The sequence below is a fragment of the Arachis hypogaea genome, chromosome 3 (assembly GCF_003086295.3).
Source record: "Arachis hypogaea cultivar Tifrunner chromosome 3, arahy.Tifrunner.gnm2.J5K5, whole genome shotgun sequence".
NCBI lineage: Eukaryota > Viridiplantae > Streptophyta > Magnoliopsida > Fabales > Fabaceae > Arachis > Arachis hypogaea.
In genome coordinates this window covers 89,757,733-89,767,702 of record NC_092038.1, presented here as the reverse complement: position 1 = coordinate 89,767,702, position 9,970 = coordinate 89,757,733, and positions in this window count along the sequence as shown.

The window sequence follows — 9,970 nt, the reverse complement described above, 5'->3', positions numbered from 1 at the left end:
GTCAATAAGGGTTCGACCAGTTGCTAGGAAAGGTCTTCCTAGAATGAGAGTTGCACTCTTGTGCTCCTCCATTTCCAGCACCACAAAGTCAGTGGGAAAGGCAAATGGCCCAACCTTGACAATCATGTCTTCAATCACGCCTGATGGGTGTTTAATGGAACCATCAGCAAGTTGGAGACATATCCGGGTTGGTTTGACTTCTTAACCCAAGCTTTTTGATAGTAGATGCAGGTATTAGGTTGATACTTGCCCCAAGATCATAGAGCTTGCTTGGTACAAGTACCTTCTAATGTGCATGGTATCATAAAGCTTTCGGGATCTTTAAGCTTCTCAGGTAAGCTTTTCAGAATGACTGCACTGCATTCTTTAATGAGGTAAACTTTTTCAGTTTCCCTCCAATCCTTATTATGACTTAAGATCTCTTTCATGAACTTAGCATAAGAAGGTATTTGCTCAAGTGCCTCTACAAACGGAATCTTTATTTCAAGAGTCCAGAGATAGTCTACAAAGTGGGCAAATTGCTTATCCTGTTCTGCTTGGCAGAGTTTCTGAGGATAAGGCATTTTGGCTTTGTATTCCTCAACCTTAGTTGTTGTAGGTTTATTGCCTACAGATGTGGGTTGAGAAGCCTTTTTAGAGGGGTTACTATCAGCACTTGTATGTGTCTGATCTCCCGCTGGCGTTTGAATGCCAGGGGTGTAAGCTGGAGTGGCATTAGACGCCAACTCCTTACCTGTTTTTGGCGTCTGAACGCCAGAAATGTTCTTCCTTTGGGCGTTTAACACCAATTCCTTGCTTGTTTCTGGCGTTGAACGCTAGGACTGAGCATGGGTTGGGAGTTCAACGCCAGCTTCCCACCCATTTTCTGGCGTTTGAGCGCCAGAATTTTTCCTCTCTGGGCTCTGACTGTCCTCAGAGGGATTTTGGGTAGTAGTCTGTTCATTTCTTGGCTTCTTGCTGCCTTGAAGTGAGGTATTTAATGTTTTCCCACTTCTTAATTGAACTGCTTGGCATTCTTCTGATATTTGTTTTGATAACTGCTGTTCTGTTTGCTTCAACTGTATTTTCATATTCATATTAGCCATTCTTGTTTCTTGTAGTATCTCATTGAATTTAGCTAGCTGTTTTGTTAGAAAATCCAGTTGCTGATTGAATTCAGTAACTTGTTCTGTAGGACTGAGTTCAACAGTTACTGTTTTAGCCTCTTCGTTGATAGAAGGTTCACTGCTCAAGTACAGATGCTGATTTCTGGCAACTATATCAATGAGCTCTTGAGCTTATTCAATTGTCTTTCTCATGTGTACAGATCCACCAGATGAGTGGTCTAGAGAAATCTGAGCTTTCTCTATAAGCCCATAATAGAAGATGTCCAACTGCACCCACTCTGCAAACATTTCAGAGGGGCATTTTCTTAGCATCTCTCTGTATCTCTCCCAGACATCATAAAGGGATTCATTATCTCCTTGTTTGAAGCCTTGAATGCTCAGCCTTAGCTGTGTCATCCATTTTGGAGGAAAATAGTGATTCAAGAATTTTTCTAACAGCTGTTTCCATATCTTTATGCTATCCTTAGGTTGGTTATTTAGCCATCTCTTAGCTTTGTCTTTTACAGCAAATAGAAACAGTAACAATCTGTAGACATCCCGATCTACTTCCTTATCATGTACTGTGTCAGCAATTTGTAAAAACTGTGCCAGAAACTCTGTAGGTTCTTCCTGTTGAAGACCGGAATACTGGCAATTTTGCTGCACCATGATAATGAGTTGAGGATTCAACTCAAAACTGCTAACTCCAATGGAGGGTATACAGATACTACTCCCATATAAAGCAGTAGTGGGGTTAGCATACGAACCCAGAGTCCATTTGGACTGTTCATTTTCACTTAAGTTCATAATGGAGAAAGGGAGATGATGTGAATTTATTTTATTTATTTTATTATTATAGAGGAGGTTTCGAAATAATAAAATAAAATAAAATAAAAACTAAAATAAAAAGAAAAACAAAAAGAATTTGAAAATATTTTGTGAAGAAATTCGAAAAAGTGAGGAGAGAGAAAGTGGTTAGAATATTTTTGAAAAAGCTATAATTTTAAAATTTTAAAAATGAAATCCGAAATTTTTAGAAAAAAATTCGAAATAATGGCTTTAAAAAAATAGTTAGAAAAAAATATATATAATTTTTTTTAATTTTGAATTTTATGATGAAAGAGAAAAACACACAAAAGACCCAAGACTTAAAAATTTTTAGATCTAATGCTCTTCGTTTTTCAAAATTTTGGAGGGAAAACACCAAGGAATACCAAACTTAAAAATTTTAAGATCAAAACACAAAGAAGACTCAAGAACACTTTGAAGACTCACAAGAACAACAAGAACAAAAGAAAGAACACCAAACTTAAAATTTTTAGAAAACCACAATAAAATTTTCGAAAATTAAAGAAAATTAACAAGAGAACACCAAACTTAAAGTTTGGCCCAAGATTTAATCAAAGAAAAATTATTTTTGAAAAAAAAAATTTAAAAGGAAGATACCCAATTGCCAAGAACATAAGCCAACGCTCTAGCCAACTGAGCTATAAATGTAACGTGTTTTAATATTGTATAAAAAAATATTTTTGAAAACTAATATTTTGAAAAAGCACAAGGAAAACATGAAAACACACAAAACAAGACAAACCAAAGATCAAACAAGAAAAATTGACAAGAACAATTTGAAGATCAAGGAAAAACAAGAACACACAATTCGAAAAATTGAGAGACAAAGAAAAGCATGCAATTGACACCAAACTTAGAACATGACACTAAACTCATAAAGAAAACGAAAATTCAATTAAAGAAAAATAATATTTTTGAAAAATTTTTAAAAGGAATAATAGCAGATGCAATCCTAATGACTCTAAATCAAAAAGACAAATTTTTTCCTAATCTAAGTAACACGAATCATCGTCAGTTGTTCAAACTCAAACAATCCCCGACAACGGCGCCAAAAACTTGGTGCACAAAATTGTGTATGCCAATATTAATGGACTATTTCTCACAGCTTTGCACAACGAACCAGCAAGTGCACTGGGTCGTCCAAGTAATACCTTACGTGAGTAAGGGTCGAATCCCACGGAGATTGTTGGCTTGAAGCAAGCTATGGTTATCTTATTATTCTTAGTCAGGATATAATATCAATAATAATTTTTTTAGTTTTAATTGTAAAAAGTAAAAGAGCATGAAATAAATACTTATTATGCAGTAATGGAGAATATGTTGGAGTTTTGGAGATGCTTTGTCCTCTGAATTCCTCCAACATAATGCTTCCTCACTTTCATAAATGCAAGGCTCATTCCATGGCAAGCTGTATGTAGGGCATCACCGTTGTCAATGGCTACTTCCCATCCTCTCAGTGAAAATGGTCCAAATGCTATGTCACAGCATGGCTAATCATCTGTCGGTTCTCGATCATGTCGGAATAAGATCCCTTGATCCTTTTGCGTCTGTCACTACGCGCAACACTTGCGAGTTTGAAGCTTGTCACAGTCATCCAATCCTAGAATCCTACTTGGAATACCACAGACAAGGTTTAGACTTTCCGGATTCTCAAGGATGCTGCCAATGGATTCTAGCTTATACCACGAAGATTCTGATTAAGGAATCTAAGAGATACTCATTCAATCTAATGTAGAACGGAAGTGGTTGTTAGGAAAATGTTCATGGATTGCGGAAGGTGATGAGTGTCACAGATCATCACCTTCTTCATAGTAAAGCGTGAATGAACATCTTAGATAGGAACAAGCATGTTTGAATGGAAAACAAAAATAATTGCATTAAGTCATCGAGACGCTGCAGAGCTCCTCACCCCCAACAATGGAGTTTAGAGACTCATGCCGTCAAAAGGTACAAAATTCAGATCCAAAAATGTCATGAGATATAAAATAAGTCTCTAAAAGTTGTTTAAATACTAAACTAGTAGCCTAGGTTTACACAAAATGAGTAAACTAAGATGGATAGTGCAGAAATCCATTTTTGGGGCCCACTTGGTGTGTGCGGGGCTGAGACTTAAGCTTCTCATGTGCCTGGGCTGTTTTTGGAGTTGAACGCCAGGTTGTAACCTGTTTCTGGCGTTGAACTCTAACTTACAACCTGTTTCTGGCGCTGAACGCCAGATTGCAACATGGAACTGGCGTTAAACGCCAGTTTACGTCATTTATCTTCGCGCAAAGTATGGACTATTATATATTGCTGAAAATCCCTGGATGTCTACTTTCCAACCCAATTGAGAACGCGCCAATTGGACCTCTGTAGCTCCAAAAAATTCATTCCGAGTGCAGGGAGGTCAGAATCCAACAGCATCAGCAGTCTTTTTTCAGCCTAAATCAGATTTTTGCTTAGCTCCCTCAATTTCAGCCAGAAAATACTTGAAATTACAGAAAAACACACAAACTCATAGTAAAGTCCAGAAATATGATTTTTGCCTAAAAACTAATAAAAATCTACTAAAAACTAACTAAGACATACTCAAATCTACATGAAATTACCCCCAAAAAGCGTATAAAATATCCGTTCATCATCGTCTCACGAAGATTGCAATGAAGTGTATGATTATTGGCTATGAGGTATGTTTTGGGGTTTTTGGAATAAGAGACATGAAAAGTAAATGATAAGGAAATGCAAATAACAAAAAAGCCTTGGCAAGGGTTGGTGGTCAAGGATCTGTATCCTTGTCACTAACCACAACATGAGAATTGGCAAGGATCAACCCCATTAAGTCATCCTCTAACTAATAAGGGGGAGTCAAATGAGCTATGTCAATCCAAGTCCATAAGTCCTAGGTCTCCACCAATTCAATTAGTGAGATCTAAGGTTAATGGCTCCGAATCATCAATCAGTTGGACATTAGCAACTCAAGAGTTCCTAAGTTACCTTCCCAAGCCAAGAGCATAAAATTCTACTCTAAAATCCTTCCAAGCATTTTGTCAAACACTTGGAAGGCATAAAAGGAAAGCATAATAAATGACAAGAAAGATAGTAAGATCTAACAACTACGAAGTGCAATTAAACAAGTTCAACAATAAAGAAAATCAAACATTAAATTGCATTAAAATAAACCAAATCCAATAAGAGTTCATCATCACAAAAGATAGCAAAAAGGGGGATTAACATGGAAACTAAGAGGAATCGAGAATATAAAATTAAAAATTTGACTTGACTTATAAGAAATAGTTAAGTTTTAAAAATTTTTGACTAAGTCAACTCAAATTTTTGAAAATTATGAGCAAAATAAGGAAAAGATATTTTTTTGATTTTTGAATTTTTAATGAGGAGAGAGAAAAACACAAATATGAACCAAAACATGAAAATTTTGAATCAAAACACTTAATGCATGCAAGAACACTATGAATGTCAAGATGAACACCAAGAACACTTTGAAGATCAAGATGAACATCAAGACTTATTTTTGAAAAATTTTCAAGAAAAGAAAAACATGGAAGACACCAAACTTTGAAATTTTTCATATTTAGACACTAAGAATTCAAAAATGCATATGAGAAACAACAAAAAACACAAAACAAGAAAAGATTAAGATCAAACAAGAAGACTTACCAAGAACCACTTGAAGATCATGAAGAACATCATGCATGAGTTCTTGAAAAATGCATAAATTTTAAAAACATGAATTGACACCAAACTTAAAAATTGACACTAGACTCAAACAAGAAACACAAAATATTTTTTTGGTTTTTATGATTTTATTAAATTTTTTGTATTTTTTTTCGAAAATAATCTTTAGAAAAACGAAAAAGAGAAAAAATTTTTTTGAAAGATTTTTGAAAACTTTTTGAAAAGAAAATTACCTAATTTGAGCAAGAAGATGAACCGTCAGTTGTCCAAACTCGAACAATCCCCGGCAACGGCGCCAAAAACATGGTACACGAAATTGTGATAATCAACAATGATGCCAAAAACTTGGTAGTGCTCTCCAACGTGAATCACACTTTGTCACAACTTCGCACAACTAACCAGTAAGTGCACTGGGTCGTCCAAGTAATAAACCTTACGTGAGTAAGGGTCGATCCCACGGAGATTGTTGGTATGAAGCAAGCTATGGTCATCTTGTAAATCTCAGTTAGGCAGATTATAATGGTTATAAAGGTTTTCGAAATTAATAATAAATAAAGCATAAAATAAAGATAGAGATACTTATGTAAATCATTGGTGGGAATTTCAGATAAGTGTATGGAGATGCTTTGTCCCTGTTGAATCTCTGCTTTCCTACTACCTTCCTTCAATCCTTCATACTCCTTTCTATGGCAAGCTGTATGTAGGGCATCACCGTTGTCAATGGCTACTTCCCATCCTCTCAATGAAAATGGTCTAAATGCTCTTGTCACAGCCCGACTAATCATCTGTCGGTTCTCGATCATGTTAGAATAGAATCCATTGATTCTTTTGCGTCTGTCACTACGCCCAACAATCGCGAGTTTGAAGCTCGTCATAGTCATTCAATCCCTGAATCCTACTCAGAATACCACAGACAAGGTTTAGACTTTCCAGATTCTCAAGAATGGCCGCCAATAATTCTAGCTTATACCACAAAGATTCTGGTTAAGGAATCCAAGAGATATTCGCTCATTCTAAGGTAGAACAGAAGTGGTTGTTAGTCACGCGTTCATAGGTGAGAATGATGATGAGTGTCACGGATCATCACATTCATCATGTTGAAGTGTAACGAATATCTTAGAATAAGAATAAGCTGAATTGAATAGAAAATAGTAGTAATTGCTTTAAAACTCAAGGTACAGCAGAGCTCCACACCCTTAATCTATGGTGTGTAGAAACTCCACCGTTGAAAATACATAAGTGATAGTGGTCCAGGCCTGGCCGAATGGCCAGCTCCCAAAGTCTAAGAACTAAACGTCCAAAGATAGATGCCAAGATCCCTAATACAATAGTAAAATGTCCTATTTATACTAGACTAGTTACTAGGGTTTACAGAAATAAGTCTAAATGCAGAAATCCACTTCCGGGGCCCACTTTAGTGTGTGTTTGGGCTGAGCTTAAGCTTTACACGTGCAGAGGCTTCTTTTGGAGTTAAACGCCAAGTTGTAACGTGTTTTTGGCGTTTAACTCTGGTTTGTGACGTGTTTCTGGCGTTTTACTCCAGAATACAGCATGGAACTGGCGTTGAACGCCAGTTTGCTTCATCTGAACTCAAACAAAGTATGGACTATTATATATTGATGGAAAGCTCTAGATGTCGACTTTTTAACACCGTTGAAAGTGCGCCATTTGGAGTTCTGTAGCTTCAGAAAATGCATTTCGAGTGCAGGGAGGTTAGAATCCAACAGCATCAGTAGTCCTTTGTCAGCCTAAATAAGATTTTTGCTCAGGTCCCTCAATTTCAGCTAGAAATTACCTAAAATCATAGAAAAACACACAAACTCATAGTAAAAGTCCAAAAATGTGAATTTTTCACAAAAACTAACAAAAACATCCCTAAACGTAGCTAGATCCTACTAAAAACTACCTAAAAACAATGCCAAAAAGCGTATAAATTATCCGCTCATCACAACACCAAACTTAAATTGTTGCTTGTCCCCAAGGAACTGAAAATCAAATAGGATAAAAAGAAGAGAATATACTATAAATCCTAAAATATCAATGAATATTAGTTTTAATTAGATGAGCTAGACATGTAGCTTTTTTTTTTTGCTTCTGAACAGTTTTGGCATCTCACTTTATCCTTTGATGTTTAGAATGATTGGCATCTATAGGAACTCAGAGTTCAGATAGTGTTATTAATTCTCCTAGTTAAGTATGTTGATTCTTGAACACAGCTACTTTTATGAGTCTTGGTCGTGGCCCTAAGCACTTTGTTTTCTAGTATTACCACCGGATACATAAATGCCACAGACACATAACTGGGTGAACCTTTTCAGATTGTGACTTAGCTTTGCTAAAGTCCCCAGTTAGAGGTGTCCAGAGCTCTTAAGCACACTCTTTTTGCTTTGGATCACAACTTTAACCACTCAGTCTCAAGCTTTTCACTTGGACCTGCATGCCACAAGCACATGGTTAGGGACAGCTTAATTTAGCCGCTTAGGCCTGGATTTTATTTCCTTGGGCCCTCCTATCCATTGATGCTCAAAGCCTTGGATCCCTTTTACCCTTGCCTTTTGGTTTTAAGGGCTATTGGCTTTTTCTGCTTGCTTTTTCTTTTTCTTTTATATTTCTTTTCGCCACTTTTTTTTTGCAAGCTTTGTTCTTCACTGCTTTTTCTTGCTTCAAGAATCAATTTTATGATTTTTCAGATCATCAATAACATTTCTCTTGTTCATCATTCTTTCAAGAGCCAACAATTTTAACATTCATAAACAACAAGATCAAAAATATGCACTGTTCAAGCATTCATTTAGAAAGCAAAAAGTATTGTCACCACATCAATATAATTAAACTAATTTCAAGGATGAATTCGAAACTCATGTACTTCTTGTTCTTTTGTATTAGAAACATTTTTCATTTAAGAGAGGTGAAGGATTCATGGAATTATTCATAGCCTTAAGACATAGTTACTAAATACTAATGATCATGAAGTAAAGACACAAACATAGACAAACATATAGCATAAAAACCAAAAAACAGAGAAATAAGAACAAGGAATGAGTCCACCTTAGTAATGGTGGCACCTTCTCCTTGAAGGACCAATGATGTCCTTGAGCTCTTCTATGTCTCTTCCTTGCCTTTGTTGCTCCTCCCTTATTGCTCTTTGATCTTTTCTAATCTCATGGAGAATGATGGAGTGCTCTTGGTGTTCCACCCTTAGTTGGTCCATGTTATAACTCAAGTCTTCTAGAGAAGTATTGAGTTGTTCCCAATAGTTGTTTGGAGGAAAATGCATCCCTTGAGGTATCTCAGTGATTTCTTGATGATGAGCTTCCTCATGTGTCTCTTGAGATCCATGAATGGGCTCTCTTGTTTGCTCCATCCTCTTCTTAGTGATGGGCTTATCCTCTTCAATGAGAATGTCTCCTTCTATGATAACTCCAGCTAAGTAGCATAGATGGCAAATAAGATGAGGAAAAGCTAGCCTTGCCATAGTGGAGGACTTTTCGGCTATTTTGTAGAATTCAAGAGAGATGACTTCATGAACTTCTACTTCCTCTCCAATCATGATGCTATGGATCATGATGGCCCGATCCACAGTAACTTCGGATCGGTTGCTAGTGGGGATGATGGAGCGTTGGATGAACTCCAACCATCCTCTAGCCACAGGCTTTAGGTTCAGTCTTCTTAATTGAACCGGCTTGCCTTTTAAGTCTCTTTTCCATTGAGCTCCTTCCACACATATGTCCATAAGGACTTGGTCCAACCTATGATCAAAGTTGACCCTTCTAGTGTAGGGGTGTGCATCTCCTTGCATCATAGGCAAGTTGAATGCCAACCTCACATTTTCCGGACTGAAATCTAAGTATTTCCCCCGAACCATTATAAGATAATTCTTTGGATTCGGGTTCATACTTTGATCATGGTTCCTAGTGATCCATGCATTGGCATAGAACTCTTGAACCATTAGGATTCTGACTTATTGAATGGGGTTGGTCAAAACATCCCAACCTCTTCCTTGGATCTCATGTCGGATCTCCGGATACTCATTTTTCTTGAGCTTGAAAGGGACCTCAGGGATCACTTTCTTCTTGGCCACAACTTCATAGAAGTGGTCTTGATGGACCTTTGAGATGAATCTCTCCATCTCCCATGACTCGGAGGTGGAAGCTTTTGTCTTCCCTTTCCTTTTTCTAGAGGTTTCTCCGGCCTTAGGTGCCATAAGTGGTTATGGAAAAAAAAAGCTATGCTTTTACCACACCAAACTTAGAATATTGCTTGCCCTCGAGCAAGAGAAGAAAGAAGAGAAGAAGAAGAAGAAAAAAATGGAGGAGTAGGAGAGAGGTGTGTATTCGGCCAAGGGGGAGAAGAGAGGGTTGTGT